Source organism: Falco rusticolus, chromosome 2, assembly GCF_015220075.1.
Source record: "Falco rusticolus isolate bFalRus1 chromosome 2, bFalRus1.pri, whole genome shotgun sequence".
Taxonomy (NCBI): domain Eukaryota; kingdom Metazoa; phylum Chordata; class Aves; order Falconiformes; family Falconidae; genus Falco; species Falco rusticolus.
In genome coordinates, this window is record NC_051188.1 from 30,096,600 (window position 1) to 30,116,621 (window position 20,022).

General features: G+C 39.8%; 2 long non-coding RNA genes across 17 annotated transcripts in view; one reads left to right on the forward strand and one right to left on the reverse strand.

The window, feature by feature from the left end:
- LOC119143802 overlaps positions 1 to 1,552 on the reverse strand; it is a 91,951-nt gene extending 90,399 nt beyond the window's left edge. For all 16 annotated transcript variants that reach the window (XR_005102816.1, XR_005102819.1, XR_005102815.1 and 13 more), the window contains exons 1-2: positions 1,427 to 1,552; positions 11 to 131 (exon numbers count right to left, since the gene is read on the reverse strand). This is a non-coding gene — a long non-coding RNA (uncharacterized LOC119143802). The remainder of the gene's footprint in view (positions 1 to 10; positions 132 to 1,426) is intronic.
- LOC119143803 overlaps positions 1 to 20,022 on the forward strand; it is a 79,470-nt gene that overhangs the window by 49,326 nt on the left and 10,122 nt on the right. Inside the window, exon 3 of the long non-coding RNA XR_005102829.1 lies at positions 8,933 to 9,025. This is a non-coding gene — a long non-coding RNA (uncharacterized LOC119143803). The remainder of the gene's footprint in view (positions 1 to 8,932; positions 9,026 to 20,022) is intronic.

Here is a 20,022-nt window from a genome sequence, read left to right on the forward strand (position 1 = left end):
GATTACTTACATGTTGGCTTGCACTACTTTTTCACTAAGGAGCCTCCAGAATTACATTCTTTCTGAGTAGCTGTAGTTTTCGTAGCCATGATCGTCTAAGCTTTTTGAGCCCAAAAGCTTGCTGTTTTCAACTATGTCAGTTGGTTAGGGGGAAAAAAGAGAGAGAGAAATTACCTCTCCCTTCAAAACTTGTTCTGCTTATATTTTTGTCAGTGCAGTTCTGGTAGGGAGCAGGGGAATCATGAAAAAGCTTTAGGCCCTGAGCCTGCTAACGTTCGTCTGCAAGTAGTCCAGCTGAGTTGAAGAGGACTAGCTCACAGATGTGAAGGTAAGATTTTGAAAGTCAGTGGGAACCGAGCTCCCAGGCTCGCATGATGTACTTTTGAAAATCTTGCCCAAAGTCATGGGAACAACAGCTCGCAGGTCTGAGGCCTCTGCTTTGCGACTGCTTTCCTTTCCCATTTTTTAAAAGCGTGTCAGATACAAAAAAAAAAAAAAAAAAAAAAAAAAATCAAGCCACTGAAGTCAGAAACGCTGGAGAGCCGCGGGCAGGGATGCGTTGGGTCCCCACAAAGGCAGGGTCCGCGCAGCCCGCCCCGGGAAGGACCCTTCAGCAGTCAGAAGTCAAGTGCAGAGCGGCGGCTCGGGCGGCACCGCAGCCCGCCCGCCCGCCCCGGCGTTCGGCGGCTCGCAGCCTCCATCGCGGCTTCCCCGTCCGTGCGACGGGGCCAGGAGCGCTGCCCCAGCCATCAGGTACCTCACGGTCAGGCACAGCTCGGGGCGGAGGCGTGCGGCGTGAAAATGAAAGTTCACGTTTGCCCCGGAGCACGGCGAGCAGCCGAGGCGGGAGCGCTCTCGGAGTGGAACCCCGCTCCGTCAAGTTCCTCGGAGAGATATTTATTTTCAAATGACCAGTGTACGGCACTGCGGGCCCAATCTGCCCCGAGATGCGCCCACACGGCACCGCTCGGCTCCGCTCCGCCACAGGCTGTTCGCAAACCCGGGCGGGGGCGGGGAGAGGTGGCGGTTGGGGGGGTCGCCGGGCCGCTGCCGCCGCGGCGGGCGGGAGCCGGGCCGCTGCCGCGGAGCCGGTGCGGCGGAGCGCGTGAGGCGGCGGGAGGGGGAGGGGGAGCGGCGGCTGCCAGGGCGGGATCGGGCCCGCGGGCTGCCTCCGCGCCGTGTGGGCAAGCGCCGAGCGCTTCAAACCCTCCGGCTTCGGCGGGGTGCGCGGCTGGGGAGGGCGGCGGGGGGGCTGCAACCTGAGCGCTGCGGGAGCCGCGGGGGTCCTCGGAGGCGCAGGGGGGGGGCGGGGGGAAGGAGGCGCTCTTCATATTTTCCTCAGGTCCTCTGGCGCACATCCCCCTCCCCCCGCCGGCTTCCTCTCCCTACCTTCCCAAAACGCGGTGCACCCCCCCGCCGCCTTTACCTTGACAAGTCCGTGGGGCCGGCGGCGGTCTCGCTCCCCCTTTCTCTCCCACACACATCTCTAACGCGCCACCTCTCCCCCACGGGCCGGGACTCCGGGTGACATTTCTCCCTCTCCCTCTCTCTCTCTTCCCACCCCCCCCCCCCCTCCTCCTCCTCCTCCTCCTCCCCCTCCCCCCCCCCCATTAGTGGCGGTTGGGTTGGTAGCGCGGGAGCGCGCGCTAGCGGGGAGGGCGTGGAGCGCGCGCAGGCTGCGAGCGGGAGGGGGGTGCAGCGGGGGGGGAGGGGCGGCATTGACAGCGAGCGCCGTGTCCGTAGCGCTGCCTCAGCCCGAGCGGCTCTCCCCCCGCGCGCGCCCCCCCTCCCTTCCCGGCATGCCCCAGGGCAGCGGGGCTGGCTCTAACGAATTTGAATGAAGAGCCCTGCTCTTTCGGCGCCATTTTCGAGTGATGCCCGATCGCATCGCTGCCGCGGGGGAGCTGCGGCTCGCGGGGCCGCCCGCCGCCGCACCGGCTGCCGTCAAAAGTCACCTCCCTCCGCCCCCCGCTCCTCTCCCCCTCACCGCCGCCACCACCGCCGCGCTTCGGAGCGGGTACCGGCACAGGCGGTAAGAGCCGGAGGAACCGGGCGCGGCTGGGGCAGAGGGAACTGGGCGGGCGGGGAAAGCCCGTCCTTCGGAAAACGGGGGTAACCTCTACCCCGCCGCCGGGAAAAGTCGCCTCGGGAGCCCGGCGGGCAGCGGGCGGGAGGCTGCCGGGGGCGGCTGCAGGTCTCGCCGCTGGCTCCCGGGATGATCTGTCACTCGGTTCCCTCAGCCTCAGAGGGTGGGAGCGGGCGGGAGCGGCTGCCTCCTCCGGCAGGTAACCCCGCTCCCCCGGGGCGGCGTCGGGCGGCGTCTGGCCTGGGCGGGGATCCCGGGAGCCCCGCTCGCACCCCCGGCGGCCCGCCCCGGGGAGAGCGGCGCGGAGGCGGGCGGGGGGGCGCGGGGCGGGCGGGAGGCGCGGGACAGCCGGAGCGGAGGGTCGCGCCGCGGCCCCGGTGTGCGCCCCGCTCTCCCGTGACATGACATGACAGGCTCTCGTCTGATCTCCCCCCGCGAATCCATCCCTCCGGCCTTCCCCCCAGCCTCTCCGCCGTGGAAATTTCGGGGCAGCGCTCGGGACACGGCGGCTCCTGCTTCCCGGCTCTGCAGCAGCAGCCAGGATGACTTCCCCACTTACATGCACATCTCCCTCGCTCGCCCGCCCCGCCACCCCCTACCCCGCCTCCTCCTTCCTCTCTCCCCGTGTTTTCGTAAGCCGGATTAATGCCCCTTCGCTCTTTCTCCTCTCCCTACTTCCCCCCCCCCCCCCCCAAATAAGAGGACAACCTTCGCCTTTTTTCTCTGTTTCCGTGTTAGCAGATTAACTTCTCCGTTTAAGCGCTTTCTCCACCTCCCACTCAAGCGCTTAATTTCCCGTGTCACGATATCGGAGCTGCCTTTAGCAGAAACCTGGGTGACGGTTGTGCTGCCACATGCTATCACATTTATCATCTCTGTCCCTTTGGATATTAACGAAGGACCAAAGTGCTGCTCATGGCGTATTGCACTGGGGTATTTTCCCCCCCCCCGCCCCCCCCCCCCCCCCCTTAGCGTTAAAACGCGAGTTTCCTTCCTGAACGAGAGGGGGGAAAACATAATCCGAAGCCATTTGAATCGTGCCAGCTATTTGTAGGTGTTTTTCCTCTCCTCCCACACACCCCAAAAACGAGTAAATACCCTCCCCATGGAGAGCCTAGCCTAATACTGTGATCAGAGCTGGCCATTCACCTCTTCTTCTCCGCCTACAAAATTCTCTGTCTCTGTCACTCGGGTCGCTATTTGTCATTGGCTTAGCTATTTTTTGGTGGCTGTTTCTATGTCATTTCTCGGTGGCCAGCAGCTCTCGGTCTCTCGTAGCTGTAGAAGCGCGATCGTGCTTATTGTGATAGGCGCCGAAATCGTTCTCGCAGGCTATCCGCCGAGCGATTACCCCGCCGCACACACATAATACGTGACACGGTGCGTTTTTCTCCACGACGCCGTTTAACCCTCTCGGGGCTGGGTTTGGCGTGGGCGCTCGCGGTTCGGAGTTGCGCACACACACACAAACCAGACCGCTTTTTGTTGCGGCAGTTCCTCGGTGGGAGCGCAGGCAGGGATAACACCACGCAGCGGGGCAGGGAGCTCCATAGCAGCGCGGTAAGCTCCAGGCGCAGGCAGGCCAGCGGGCTCCTTCCCAGCTACAATTTCGAGCGTTACTTTTTATTCCTTTTCTTACTTTCCTCTTCACTTTCGGCCGGCCGACCGTTTTGGGTGGGTTGTTTTTTTGTTGTTTTTTTTTTTTTAGTGTTTTGGTTTGGTTGTTTTTGTGTGTGTGTTTTTTTTTTCCCGGAGGCAGGAAGGCGTATGGATATTTTCCCCGATGCCGTGTGGTCGGCGGGCGCTCGGGGCTGCCGTCGAGCTGGCGGGCGCGCAGGATGCGCAGCGAATGCAGCATCGGGCCCCGTTAAGGCGCCCGCTCAGCAGCGACTGGACCGGCTGCTGCCCCCCCTGGTTGCCTGCGGGGACGCGGTGCTGGGAGGTTGGACCGGGTCACAGCCTTCCACCGCTCCTCTCCCTCCCCCCTACCAACCCCCCCCCCCCCCCCCCCCCGCACATCCCTCTGCGGCGTTCAAAGCCAGAACCGGTCGCCTGGCGCTTAGCACCCTCAGCACTGAAAATAACGAGTTAACCGACGAACGTAGGAGGGACGTAGAGAAGAGTTGGGGTGCAGAAGTGCTGTACAAAAGATTTCTGTGTACAAGGCTGAGAGCATGTAGTCTTAAAGTGAAATGCAAAACTTAGCGTTCCCAGTATGGCAACTGGATTGTGATTCAAGGTATTTTCTGTGTAACGCAGAAATACAATAGTTCAAGGAGGTTTTTCTTCCTCAGATCCTTAGTTTCCCTGGATTCTTCTAATGCAGTACCCAAGTTATGCTTTTTCAGTCCTGTTTTCCTGGGAACAGCTGCTTCATTTGTCTCTATAATTTATACTTTTATGCCCTGATAGCTAGAAAACTCAATTTAGTCTCTGAAATTCCGGTATTAGTAAGATCTTATTGAAATTTAACACTTATTTCTTTAAATTTGCATCACTACTTTCAGAGTGTTTTCAGAAACATTTTCAACAATTAGTATGGGAATGTGCACAAAGCTGTTTTCATTGTAGCTGTGTATGCTTCGAAATATCAGGATTTTAAGAGATTTACATTATTCAGCAGTGGAAGTGCACTCACAGACACTGACTTTCACTTTCAAGGAAATAACTGTCCTGACTCTTAGCTAATGTAGGAAAAAAATATCTATAGTTCAGTATTGTACAGGTGCATATGCATTTCCCCCCACCACTCTTTGACAGCCATGCTCAATAGCATGCAATTTATACCTATTTTTCATTTTAATTAAAATCTGTGCTTAGCACATATTTGACTATATAAAACAACTGTTCTTTTCAGCCTTTTTATTTCTCAGCTGCACCATTCCCATATTTTACAATTACATAAAGGTGGGTGTGGCTAAAATGAAAGCAGTCAACAATCTAATACCAATTTATATTGTATGTTAAGTAGGTTTTCCTTTCTTACATTTGATGTACTCCTTATTTTGAGATATTTTGGGGGAAAAAAATAATGTAGCTTAAATAGACCCTTGTAGAACTGCTTGCATTTTTCACCTTAGTTAAAATGTCAAACATTAACTGGGATTACTTGGCCCTGGAAAAGTTACATTTGGAGGAAATATCACATGAACTTTAAGATCTGAACATATATTTTTGTATTATATCAATAAGTGAAAGTTAAAGTTCGATGCTTGCTAGAATATTGCTTAGGTATACTGTGTAGCATAGTGTGTGGTTTTGGGGCTGGAGGGATTTTTTTGTTGTTTGTTTCATTTCAGTCTAATCCTTTATCTTGATTCTTAGGAGAAACATCCAGATAGGCTTCATGGTTTTTTCATTGTGGTATTTTTTTTAATTATTATTATTTTATTTTTTTTTATCCCACCAAGTTGTACTGAAAGTTTCTAAGAGATACCCTTTCATTTTATACATATAAATCAACCGAAGCTTGGAGTAACTCTGAGATTTTTAATTTTCAGGCATAATAGTAATTTGGAAGTGTGGCTATATATCTATTGTGACTTTTTCATGTGTTAGGGAAGTATTACATAGGAAGTTTGTTGTAGTAACATTTTAAAGGCAGACTATATATACGATACCAAGGTGTCATGGGATTCTTTCTCTGTTTGCTTGGTGGTTTGGTATTTTTGCTTAGCTTCTGGAATTCTGAACTCCCTACCATTGCATCCAAAACGTAATGTCATAGAAGGGCTTTTGCTGCTAAATTGTAGTCTTTATTTCTTTAATTATCCTTGTGACTAATAAGTCAGATTCTGTAGTGAAGTACAACTGGAACTGTGTACACACTACTTGTCTATGTCCATTTTGCCTCTGTACACTCTAGGGAAGGTGAACATCTCGTCCATCTTGAATGTCAAAAGCCATCCTAACAGGTGTATCAGTGCTTTTCTGCAACACTTACATATGTACAAGCACATGACATTTCTTTACATAAAAAGTAGCTATATAACAGTTAACATTTCTTTTATAGGACCTTACTGGTTTTTGTTATTTGCATTGGTAAGCAATTAACTATTGAATATATAAGGGAGAGCTGAGAAGCTTATCACTATATTCCACGAATATGCTGCAGGTATTCAGTTTTGTAGATAGTTATCCACCCACACCCAAAGGCCCATTGCAAGTCATTCCATTAATTTACATTCATTATAAACTGTCAAGGTAGAGCACATCTTGGACTAGTTTTGACTGTCTGTGAAAGAAATAGGGAATGAAATTGTAGGCTTTTGTGTACAAACAAAAAATATTTTAATGATAAAGTTTGTGAAACTAAAAATAACTTTTATGTACACCAATGTGTTCTCCACAGGGTGGTCTTTTTTTGTGTGTGTGTGTGATTTTGGGTTTTTTTGTACATATATCTTATTATAAGTTCTAAACACTTAACATCTAACACTGGAACCTGATCTCAAAAATTATGATCTTTTCTATTATCAGTAATACTTGGAAAATTTTGTGTGAACAGGCTACCCAAATTACTCTTGTACGTAGTCCTCTGACTCTTCTCACAGCCATCTATTTTTTTAATAGAACTAGTAATGTATTTTAAGGATAGGAAAAAAAAATTATATGCCCCACAAATACAAAGGGGACATCAAACAGATTGGAGATGTGTAGCCACAGATTTCCGGTAAATTTTTTTACTTGGTGAAAATGTTGCTCTGCAATTTTATTTTTGTTTTGTGCATTATTGGCAGGAGTTAGTTAGAATTTTGAGGTAACTGATGTGTTAATACATAACAAGCTAGATAATTTAGTTTTCAAAAGGATCCTTTTTATTGAAAAATACCTTAATTTTGGATACTGGACAATTTCATAAATGGTTAGAATGAACTAGGAATAAAAATTTCTGCCCATGTTTTATAGGGTGTAAGGCAATGTCTGTACTGATTAATTTTTTTAACCCTTTATTGTAAGTTTTTTAAACACTCCAATTCTGATAAACTTTGGGCTATATCTATTAGTAGGCAGTTGATAGTACCACAATTGAGGAATAGTTTTGATCTTAGCTTCGTATGTTGTCATGTGAGAACTCCAGCAGGCTTGCATGAATATTAGAGAAGGGAAGCAGAACTTGAGTTATACTACAGCTAACACTTAAAGTTTGGCAAGTTTTTTACTTTAATATTTGCATCTAACAATATTTTATGTACCATTCAAAAAATAGGTTCTCTTTACCTGGAATACTAAGTTTTATAACTTTGTATAATTCTAAACACTTTTCTGTATCTCAGTAATGAACAGTTGCTAGTGTATAAGGATGACCTCACACACACACATTACCACGTACACACAACAGTAGAAAATGTAAATTACGTACATTTAGCTTTTATTTTGTTAAGTTTCCTGAATTGTGTTCTAAAACTAAAGATGATATTGTTATATTGCTCAAAACTGAAAAGTAGCAGTGACTTTCAATGATCGTTACTAATGTCTAAAGGAAACCACTGTTACAAATAGGACCCCCCCACACCCCGTGACTATTTAGTTTGTTTTCAGACACTGCAATGAGTGTATCCACAGTAAATAGATTATTAATAAACTTTTCAACATTGAATCTAGTTGCAGCTAATTATTTTATTTAGCATGAACTAAAATTCACTGGAAAATTTGGTCTGAGAAAAAGGTAATTGCACATCGAATAGGGCTTAAGCTTGTATTTTCATTTTAAGTGGGTTTATGTAAGTCCAGTTTCGATATTATATTAGTTAAATCTCAATATAAGTATGGGGGGGATTTTCAGAAGAACTTTTGTGTTTCTGGTGTAAGAACAGAAACTTTTTTTAAAAAGGTGAAATAGAAGATATATGGAAGTCATGAAAGTAAAGACAAATTCCTTTTTCTTGTTAAAGCAGGGTGCTTATTTTTATTTCATAGCCGTGAGGAGGGTTTTAGTGTTTTCTGGAATACACTTAAAGAATAAAGAACAAATTTATGGAAGTATTTGTAAACAGGTGACCTGATCTAGGCATCTGCTACTCATTTATTAGGCATAGGATGTATTTTGTCATGGTATCTACAGTGAAAAAGTCAAAATAAAGTCAAAATAAATTTAAGATTTTGGCTGTGTGAATGCATGGTTTCCTCCAGTAGAAATTTTATTATGGTTACTGTACTTACCAAGTTGTACTTTCTTCTTACCTGATCATGGCTAATTACTCCTGGGGGTTTTGTGTGTGTTTTTTTTTTTAACCTTTAAGTTTTGAAAATTTATATCATCTCTCAGAGTGTGCTATATGACTAGAATATTTCCATTATATGTTTCAAAGTAGCAAATATTTGTAGGCTACATCTTAATAAAGGCAATAACGGTACTGCCTTGAAGAGCAAAAAAATTTAAATTTCTTTAAAGAAAAACAGTGGAAGTTAAATGCTTTAGAGTCTGTAGCATATTTTGGGAAATACGGCAGTTGAAATCACACATCCATTAAGTAGTTTATACTTACCTGCTTGCTTGTTGGAGGCTGGAGAGAGAGACTGGGGGCAGGGGAGACACTCCACCCCACCCCCCCTTTTTTTTTTCTTCCTCTTACTTTCATCTTAAAATGCTGTGGGAAGAATGAAAGCAGAAGCATGCTAATCTGATTTGTTTCAGGAGGCTTCTGATAATAAAGAGGCATATCACAGGTGTTCCTAATCAAGTCAGTTTGGTTAAAAAAAAAAAATAAGTATTTTTAAAATTAGGATTTCCTGTAATATAGACAATGCGAGGGTCAAGCCGATGACCTACATCTATGTTTGGGGATCAACCATGAAACTGTGGGTGTTGGAAATATGTTATAATACATGACACTTTTATTGCAGGTTTTGACCTTTCAATAGAGAGCTGATTTTGGAGAACGGCTTACTCCTGTGATTGAAAAACTCTCTCTGGAAGGTTGATGGAGCGTGAGCATGGTATATATTATATTAATGTTTCTTTTATTACGTATGTTCTTTATTGTAAAAAATGTATACAGCAGTATAACTTATTCAGATTATTCAAAATAGGCCAGTTCTGTTAGGTTTGTTCAAGATTTTTTTTGTTAAAATAATTCTTCTTTACACACCTTCTGTAAAATTATTAAAGACTAAGTAAAAGTATTTACACAAGCTGTGCTCAAAAGGAAATGAAGTAGCTAAAAATATGTATAAAAGGCTGGGTTTGCAACAGCCTTGATCATTGGAGTTACATAAATTCTCCATATAGTATTGTTCTCATATTCTTGTCTTAGGAATTATTCCAACTGAAATGCTGCTAATCCAAAAACTTAAGTATGGATGATAAAAGTTATTTTAAAATAAACACTATATTTTTCGGTTGGGAGGGTGTGTTAAAGAACAGAACAGAGAGCTAGCTGAGTGCATTTCAATGTACTGTGCAAAATTTGTTTTTAAAGGCATTAATAACTAGCTACTTGACAAGCAAAGAACCAGATAACAGGAAAAAATTGTCTTCAGAGCCTCCACCTGTACCAGAATAGCCAGAAATTTGATTTATTTTATCTATTTGCTAGTAAATAGACACTATGTAGTAAACCAGTGAACATTTAAGAATAATTAATATGGAGTATGCTACACTCATATTGCAAGTCCTGCTTTGCACTAGAAGTACTAATTTGGCTGAAACTGAGAAATCCATTCAGAGTAATCATAACCTATCTACTTATATGTGAATAATCTTAACTAACCATTTGTATAAACAATTGAAATTAAAATAGTAACTGCTCTTGGATTGAATAAACTTGTTTAAATACTAAATGGAGTAGTAAAAACTGGAAGACTTTATCTTCAGCAAAATATATTACAGTACAACAAATTTTATGAACATGTCGTGACTTTAGCAATTCCAGCTTTCAGCTGGAATCCAGTTTTTTATCCTTAATCAAATCTGTCTGTCTTCAAGAGCACATTTTTTTTGTAGGAAGCAATTGTACCATAAAATAAAAGAAGTTTTAAAACCCAAAATTTTAGATTATCCCAGTAACTGTTAATTTATACCAAGCAAATCCAGTGAGGTGTAAATTTCATATTTCCTCATTGTTGTAACTGATGGCTAGTGTAACTGAAAAATTGCTGGCTTTTACCAGTAATACACCTCCTGTTAAAGAAGTATTTGAGGCAGACATGTTCTGAGTATATTTTTCATATAATGCTATGATTTTAGGGTAGTTAAAACCTCGTATGGCAAATTATCAGTTGAGAAACAAAACTTGAATACAGAAAGTATAGGAAGTGAAACATAACTATATAAGCTTATATTGTGATTAGTGAGTAAGTAATTCTTTAATTTCTGATCCTTTCTTTCTTTCTGTGATTAAAAATTACAGTAAAAGGATTTTTATTAATGCTGTAACAGTGTTTGAGTAACATGCCTAATATGCTCCCAAATAAATAAATATTTAACAGTCTGTCCAGAAACTCTGCTCTGAATGTACTGCATTTCTGGTGGTTTTCTTTTTTTTTCTTTTTTTTTTTTTTTTGCCTCCTAGTTCTCTTAGGAATATATGGATTTCACAGAACACGTCTTTGAATTTGTTCATTATTTTTTTCTGTACAAAAGCAATTACATTCTTGTTAATGAAAATCAGGATTATATTGCAAGGCAAAGGTATCTAAGGCTCCCTTGTGAGATATTTAAAAGGTGAAAGTTTGATGGAGTGTTCCTTGGTCTGACACAAGTTCAGAGTATTTCTCATGGATTCTTATTCAGCAAAAAAAGGTGGTTTCAGGTTCACAACTGTAAATCAAAGGGATTTAAAATTTAGGGCCTAATCCAGCAAACTTTTAAATACACAAGTAGTCCTAATGACTCCCTATCATGAATAAGGATTTGTAGAATCATGTTCTCATTAGATGCAAACTTTCTTTCCTTTAATGAATAAAAGATATTGAAGTATTTTGAACTTAGACAAGTCTAATTTTTATAAATTCTGAAGAGAAGAGGTTTTGCAGTAATTGTCTTACTCATTTAACAAGCTCAAAAAAAGTGCTGCAGTTGTCAGTTATCATTAGAATCTACTTTGAGTGTTGATTTGCTGTACAACATTTTAATGCTGAAATTTGGCCCATATTATGTGGTTTTTTTTCTAGAAACGCCTTGCATTTAGTAGTTAGCATGGCTGTTTCATGACCCAAAGCATAGGTGAAACTTTCAAGAGATGTGGTGTGTATTCTATTGTCTTACTCTTAGCCTCTGCTATTGTAGTTCTTAGTTAGCAAAACTGCCATTGATTTTGTTGGAAGTTGAGTCTGAAATAAGGGCAGCAGTGTTGGCCCCTTAAAAATTGGTGTGGCTATTGCAAATTGTACACTTCATAAACTATTTTGCAATATCTAATTGTAGTGAAGCTGAAAAGATAAAAATGTACAGACTTCTTTGCTGAAGTGCTTCTCATGTAACTTTTCATGGTCACTTTTACTCTTTGTATTATAGGTATACACTTGAGGCTCTACAGACCTTGTTGACTGAATCATAATTTGAAAGCTGACAATGAAAGCTTATTGCTTATCTAAAAGAACTGTTACAGATTACTTTGTCAACTCATTTAGGCTTTTTTTTTTTTTTAAGGACTTCTCTTGCTTTTCTAAGGCAACTTAAATAATTTTCCTGAAACAGATATGTAGCTATAAATGCAACCCATGCCTAGTTATTACATCACATGTAAAATCAGCCATTGTATGAAACCCTATGATATCTTAGGCATGGCTGTTACAAGTTTTGAAATCTGAAACAACTGAATTTTCTGGATTTTGTTAGTTTAAACTAGATCCAGCCCTAACATTATTTAAAATGGAGTTTTGTATGCTATTAGATTTAAATAGATGTTAACTTGCATTATTAGATTAAGCATTTAATGAAACGTGTATAGGAAGGATTTAAGACTGGCATACTTACACCTCATTTTTCCTTATCTGTTGATAAAATGGTCTTGCAAGGCAATAGGAAAAGAAAAACAAATGACATACAAATTCTTTAGGAAAAAGTTAAAATATGCTAATTGGGATATTTAAATGCTTATTCTTCTCACTCAAATGCAAATATAGGAAAGTAAGGCATTACCCCTTTTTTTATTATTTTTTAAAATTTTTTTTATTTCTTTATTTCAACAAAAACCTAAGTAGAAATTCATGTAAACCCATACATTTAAGCTGTGGGTTGGGGAATGAGAAATGTAATCAAAGTTCTTAAGTGTTCAGCTACTGTATTGATGGCTTGTTAATCCACCTTGTTTTAGACTGTGGTTCACACACTAACATGAAGAAGGAAATGTATGAGGATGCAGTTGCTAATTGTGTAGTGTGTTTGAATAAACCACTGTGTCTAGCTCTCTTAATTTTGAATTTGCTTTAAATCCAGAGGTATTCACAGTAAACTTTTTTTTGTGGTTGTTGGGGGCAGGATTTTTTTTATTCCAGAGAACAAGTTTTTTCTGTTAAATTATGCTAAATTTTTACAGCAATATTTTGAGGAAATGAGTGTTTTTTAGCAAAATATATTACTAAGGTAATCTATCCAAAGCAAGAAATCAGCAGTATCTGTTTTTTTAATTTTTTTTAGTACTTAAAAATCTTAGTAATGTGCAAATATCTCTAAACTATTTACACCTTTCCATTAACCCACTAAATTTTAAGAGTCTGCTTTTTATTTCCTGTGAGTGTCTTATGGATTTTTTGTTTTGTAGGTTTTGTTGGGGTTTTTTAAGCCTTCAGGCCAAAGATTTTCATTATTTTATCCATCTATTTCTTGTTTGATATGAAGAATGAATTTTTTTTTAATTCCTCCTCTCCCCACAGAAGGAAATGGATTTAAGTATTAACAGAAAAGTTAACATAAACGTTTTGAAAGTGTTGTAATTATGAACATGATTATGATCGTCCTAATTTTAACTAAGAATTTCCTACTTCAAACCAGATACAGCATAATATAAGTCACTTTTAAAGTTAGACAGGACTCCCAGTGGATCTGATAAATCAGAACATTTGATTTAGAATTTCTATGTTTAGAGGCAAAATTTTCTTTTGGTAGAATGGGTAGATACTGTGGTCTTAAGTGTGTTACCACTTTAGTAATTCTGAAAACACTTTGCTTCCTCCTGTTACAAGCTAGTCCATATTTTAGTCAAGATCAAGAATTAGAAAAGGAGGATGCTCCATCTGTTGTGGAATGTTGTAATTGGCTCTTATGAGAAAGTCTATCTCTAAATCAAAATACATATTCAAAAGTCTATTGCAGAACAGAGTTCTCTGTTGATACTGTCACACTTGTGTCAGTATCTTGCACCGGGGGGGGGGGGGGAAACCTCTCCTTGTCAAAAAGAATGGTTATGGACTGGTTACCCTGTCCTCATGTTCCACAAAATAGAAACATTTTTTTTCCCAGCTCCTCAGGAGAAGAGAGAATGATGCTTTTAATGCCAAGCACAGGAGTTGTAGAAGAAGCAGTTAAATGTGTATTTTTCTTCATCTGTTTTATCACCTCACTCTTAACAATATGTTTCAGTTCTCAGGCAGAGTGAACATTGGTGCTAGGGACTGTAGTTCTGTATGACCAGAGGGTTTTTTTTTTTAAACAAAGGGTCATATGCTCATTTTTAATGCTATGTATGTGGAAATCCACAGGCTGTATGAAATGCAAGTTATCTACATACATATGTAAGTCCTAAATTCATGGCCTCTCTAATCAATTCAAGGGTAGATAAAATATGGTTTGAAATAAGCTTACAGGGAAATGCTTGCACTTTTCTATCTGGAATTACCAGGTTCAAAATCTGGATTTTCATTTGCATCGTGCCTGTTTTGCATCTAGGTTTAGAGTGTAACTAGGAGACTCTTGAATTAGCAGTGAGAAAATAATTCCTTCCAGGGTATGAGTACTGCTAGACTGTTTTCTGTTTTTATACCAGCAACTCTAAGGTTTTGATCCCAGCTATGACACTGTAGTTACAGTACATTTAGCTGTGGATATTGAGTGTTTGTTTCAGAAACTGATATTTTTATGAAACCACATAAAAAACTAATGGAAATGTAAAATATAAGAATGTTCTTAGGCTATCTCTTAAATTTATTGTCCTTGACTTTTTTTTTTCTGTTCATGTATATGGATTTCTTTTTGGTGTGTGTTGAGTGGTTTTTTTGTACATTTTTGGTAATACTTAATTTGTCAACCTCACAGTCGTCAGACCTGAAAATGATCATTGGAAGTGCTGTTAATTTTTGTTTGTTTGTTGTATGTTTAGATTAATATAACTTATATTGCTGACCCAATTTCCATTATATAAAAACCTGAACAAAATTTGTCATTGAAGTAGGAATTCATGAAAGCTAACGCTAGAGGGCAATTCAAAGCAATAGCTTACCCCAGAACAGCTACATGTGCTGTGGCCCTCTGAAAAAGAGGGAGCCTATGGACACTTTCCCAGGGTCTCCCCCAGGCCAAAGCTGGTCTTTGTGATTACTCTACGAAATCATTTCTTTAGTTCGCTTTTCATATCCTTGAGTGCTCTGCTGCATGAGAAGGAAGATAGCCAGTTCTTACACTTGGCTGAATTAGAGGTTAAGATGCATCTTCCACAGTGTCTTACCTTGCTCACTCTTGCTACTGTCAGAAAGGTGTAACTTATTCAGTGGTGGGTTTTGTTTGTTTTTAATTTGCTCTCGTGTGCTACATCAAACCCTTTGTCTGAAAGGTACTGGGGTTTGGGAGGTAAGATAATGTTACACTGAAACTTAAATGCCTTTTGTTAAGTATCAAGGAAAATGGAATATATGGTGAGTAAAATACATTCTTACAGATTTCTTACAAAATACTACAAATTTATGCAAATTAATGAGACAGTATAAATAATACATTTCGTTAAAAAAACCAAATCACACCACAAATAGGGTAGGGCATCAGACAGGTACTTTGTGTCCATAATTTTATCAAGGAAAATACAATATGTGAAAAGGGGCAGTCAGTGCTATATTTAACTGAGGAAAAGAGATAATCTTTGTATATTGTGCAAAACTTAAAACAATTTATGTAACAGTGCATTACATAATAAATTACAGTTTTCATAGTTGCAATGTTCATCATAGATTTACAGAACATCTTGAATGCTTGTAAATAATAACCTCTAATGCAAATGGTGATGTCGTGGTTCTTGAAAAGCGCTCAAGAATTCTTATTTTAGCAATGCAAATTCTCTCATTATATTGAAATGTATGCACCCGGCCATGCAAATGCTTGTGCCACAGTAAAGATTTCAACACAACAGCATTTTATAAGTGTGTATATGTTTATACCTCTCTCTCATTTTATATACCAATATATATAATCTATTATCGTTATGTGTAGCTTATATAAAAAAAGCTAACCTAAGATTAAAATGGGATGATTGTTCCAACACTCAGTACCAGTTTTTCAAGTAGTATTATCTTTGCATTCTTTTGCACAACTTACTATAGATGCCTGAAACTTACTCTTGCTTTAACTGCTCTCAAGTGCGTTTTTTTTTTATAAAGAATACTTACAGTCATTCTGGCAGTGCCACAAATCAATAGAAATACTACAGTGCATTGTTACAGTAAACATTTACACCTGTTTTCTGCAGGTCTGATCAGCAACTCCAGTGCAATTTGAAAATATGTAATCTGCTGGCAGTGATGTGCCCAACCTTAATTGGTACTGGAGCCTTTGGAAGAGAGATTCTGTCATCGCACAGTATATAGTCCAACAATGACTGACCTTGATGAATCTGTGAAGGAAGAAAATAGTTTTCTCATCTCTTATTTTTCAAAATGAATTAAAAAAAAAAGGGGGGGACGTGGAATTTAACCACTGAAGTTGTTAGATTCTCTGGGTAGGTTTTTGGTTTGAGGTGGGGTACATGCTGAGAAATTAGTGATAAAGAGGTCTTAATCACAGGCATCAACTCTTCATTTTGAGAATGCAAATACTTTTACCAAATCTAGCTGCATTACTCAAGCATACATGTAAGCTTTTAAGGAACTGAATCTTTAGCCTTTTGCAGGTTAAGACACTACCAATTTAAGAATAAGCATTTTCATGCAAACATGACTGGTCTCCTTTTTTTATTTTTTACCAGCTTGATTTCTTGCCCTAAATCAAAGAGATAAATTTTGTTGTTAAGTTAGTGTTAAGGCTGTCTTCAGAATTTTGTTTATTTGAACAAAGCAAGAAAAAATGTGTAAGTACAAGCAGTGTGCAGACCAATATTGCAGTATTGGTCTGTTCTGTCTTTAAGCAGGTGGTTTCATGTGGCAGGCTGGAAGAGAGACTCTTTTTCTTCCCAGCTTTTGACAAAAAGATGACGCATATGACTCAAAATTAGAAGGGGAAATCTGCCAGTTTGCATCAGTTCCTTAACTTGTGGGCTGCTATTCACCACAAGGAAAATCAGTATACTTGCACCAGTGCTTCTTGAGAGATGAGAAGTGATCATTTCTTTCAGAAAGTGTAGGATGATTGGAGTAGGCCTTTCACATGTTACACTAGGCTTTTCCTATAATAAGATATTTTTCGATTATATTAAATGTTTAGAAAGAAAAAAACCAAATACTGTTCTTAAATGCTACATTTAATGTTTAAAATAGGAATCAGATATGTTATAACTTCCTGCAGAGTAAAAGCGAAGGAATCTGCTTCCTTTTGAAAATGTAAAACTTCGTTTTGCTGCCACTGAAACTCAAAAACTATTGTAGATCTCCACAGTTGAAAGGTAAGTTTTTTAAAATTTTAACCTAATTCCACATATCTGAATCTCCAGTTCCAGCTTTTAAGTAAGTTAGTAGGACAGTTCAAAATTACCATATTTAATTTTTTTTTAAGGCAGAAGCCATCTGTTATGCAGTGAAAAATAATTACTTGGAAGTAAGGAAGGTCTGATTTTCAAAATGTTATGCTTTTAGAGCTGCTAAAAAAGATAATGAACAACTTGGTGATAAGTCCTATTCTTTCATGTAGGTTTGGGTTACGATGGAGAGAAATTTCTTGCAATACTGATAGTCGCTTAAAGAACATACTGTCAACTAGCCTTTTATTTAAAAAGAAAAAAAAAGTCAAATACTACTGGTTCAGAGATTAGCGTCTTGGTTTTGATTTGTGGATATTTACTAGACAGTGTGTTAGGGCTGAGAGTACAGTTTTGATTTTGGGGTTTTTTTGACTACTTCTGTGCTTTAGGTATTGGATTATAAATCTCTCTTCGTATATTAACTTCTAGTTAATTCAACATGGTTTTACTTTAAGCTTGCTAGTGAAATATTGAAAATCTAGCTTAATATAAAGCCATAAGAGGCACTCTGCATCCTTATGGGTTGGGTTCCCCCCACCCCCCCCTCCAGTGGATAAAGTTCCTTTCATTTGGCAGAACTGTTGTTGTTGTTTTGAAAAAGCATATCCTAAGTGAAATTCATTTTCTAGCTGGAAAAATGAACTTCACTGCTTAGCAATCTGTGTCAGCCCTAGAAAACACTGTTTTATTTTGCATTACCTCCATTCTGTGAGTAGTGGATCTCACTGATGGGGAAACGGAGAACTAACCCATAAACATTTTGGAAAGGGAGTATACATGTCTGTGTTAGATGGTATCTTTTCTATTAATATTTCACAGAGGGGTAGGGAGAGGATTAAAGCAGCCTTCTGAGTTGCTGCTCCTGCATATTTCCTCAGCTACCGTTGAATAAACAATAATCAAAGTAGATAATGTGACTAGGAATCTACACCGTAAAGGTGTTAAGGACACCTGAAACTTCTGCTGAAGCAACTAATTAAATAATGAAGTTGTAGAAATACAGCTAAGGATTGGAAAAGCTACAGCAATTACTAGGAGGTGTTGCTCTGCTCTTAACAGTGGATTAACTAGTGCATTCCCTTAACAGTTGACTTGATTTCTGCTAGCAGTTGTTTCACCTTTCCTAAGCCATACAGTTGTCTGGCATTTTATAGAAGTCATGTAGGGATGATGTCAAGGAAAAGACAAATTTACTGTCTGAGCCAGAAGGCAGGCTTACAAAAAGCAACTTCTTTCAGGACACGGAAAGCTCTTTGTTCTGTGGCCTTGGTCTTTTTGTGCTTTGACCCTTATTTTATAGCATTGTCACTCTGACCCTAAATCTTTGGAAGCAAACGTGCAGCAAATTTAGCCCTTCACAAGTGGGATTGCATTCTGAGCTATGGGCCTGGTTTTTGTCTTTAGGCATTATAATTCTATACAGTGCTGAGATGTAACAAAATCAAAATGTAAGATTTGTGGGTTTGTGTAGTGCAAGTAGTATTATTTACATATCAGGCCAAATTATTTTTTAATATATTGCTGTATTATTGTCCTATGATTTATTATTATTTACCAAATTCAGATAAGATAACAACTAGGAAGGCAGTCTGGTTAACGCTGACTAATGTATTTTCCACTTCCCCAGCAGTACTTTGGAAACTGATCCTGTGCACAGGCCACCAGGGTTCCTGCAAAATACTACCTGAGTATTAAAGTACTGTGTAAGAACAAGAAATGCTTTGCAATACGTTATAGAGTTAGAAGATTTAAACAGCAATAGCATGGCTTTCTTCCTTAAAAGACTGGGTGCCAGCTTAGGAGAGCATAAAATTTTACACTAGGTCTGTGACTGCTTCCTGGGCTAAATGAGCAAGTCTTCTGAACTTAATAAAACTAACATTTTTTTTTTCTTTTTAAAAATCGCTTAAAAAGCTAGAAATGAATGTAAAGAACAGAAAACTAATACTTGGCTGGTATGTTTTGAATATTTTTATTTATATTTTTTAAGAATGATATATTTAAGAGGGGAACCTGTTTCCCTATCTTAATAACTTTCCATTATATAGCTGGTTTGTATTGTGTGGTGTTATCATTTGGAGAAAGGTTGTTCCATTTTCTCATTTACCAGCAATGATTCTGTATACTTCAGGTTTTGTAAACTTGAACTATAATCACAGGATAATCTTTTTTGAAGGTAATGGTGTAATAATCTAAGGATTTGTTTATTGGAGAACTTGAAAAAATGTATCTTTATCTTTTTAGGTTTTTAATCTGAAAAGGTGTTACAGAATTTTTAAAAAAATAATAATATAGAAATTGTAGTTGTATTTTAAGGCAGACCTGGCTTTCTTTTTGGTAGATCCACTAGACTGAGTATTAATATTTTTTTGTGGTAAAATTGAGGGAAAGGCACATTTTAGTGAAGGCTACAATGAAATATAATACTTACTTCATAGAACTTAGAAAATAGCTTATTCGTTTTTCTTAATTTTGTATGTGTCCTTTCAAGCAGAAAGAATGCTGGTACAGATTGAAAGTGTTCACACAGTTTTCTTCCTGTGTGTGTGCCAGAGGTGCGGGGAAGACAGATTTTTAAAAGTTGTGTGCAAGCTATACCGGTGCAATTGAGAGGGTTCTGGAACGCTTTTCTGAAAACTCTGTTAGAACCCCAGAGCTTGTTACACTTTACAAGTTCCCTGTAAAGTATTTCATTTAGCAGTCTAGTTAATGCATCAACATCTGACAAAACACTCTTTAGAAGCTGGGAAAAGAGGTGGGAGGAGTTAGTCTTATTCAATTTTATTTTTAAGCTAGAGTTGATATTAAATATACTGATGATATACTAAAATATACATTGATAATATTTCTGTGTTGTATCAGCTTCCTTTAGTTCTGCTTTTTTAGCTAGCAAGCTAGAAAAACTGTTTGACATCCTTTATTTGTTCAGGCTAGAACTTGCTACCTTTTAGTATTTTGCCTTCCACACAAATCCACTGCATTTTGGTTGCTATTCATCACTCCAATAGAAGCATCAATATTGCAGTACCAAATGACTGTCTTCACTTTGGTTTGTTTTCATGACTGCAATGGGGAGGAGAGGGAAAAAAAAAAAAAAACGAAGTGCAGCTCATACAA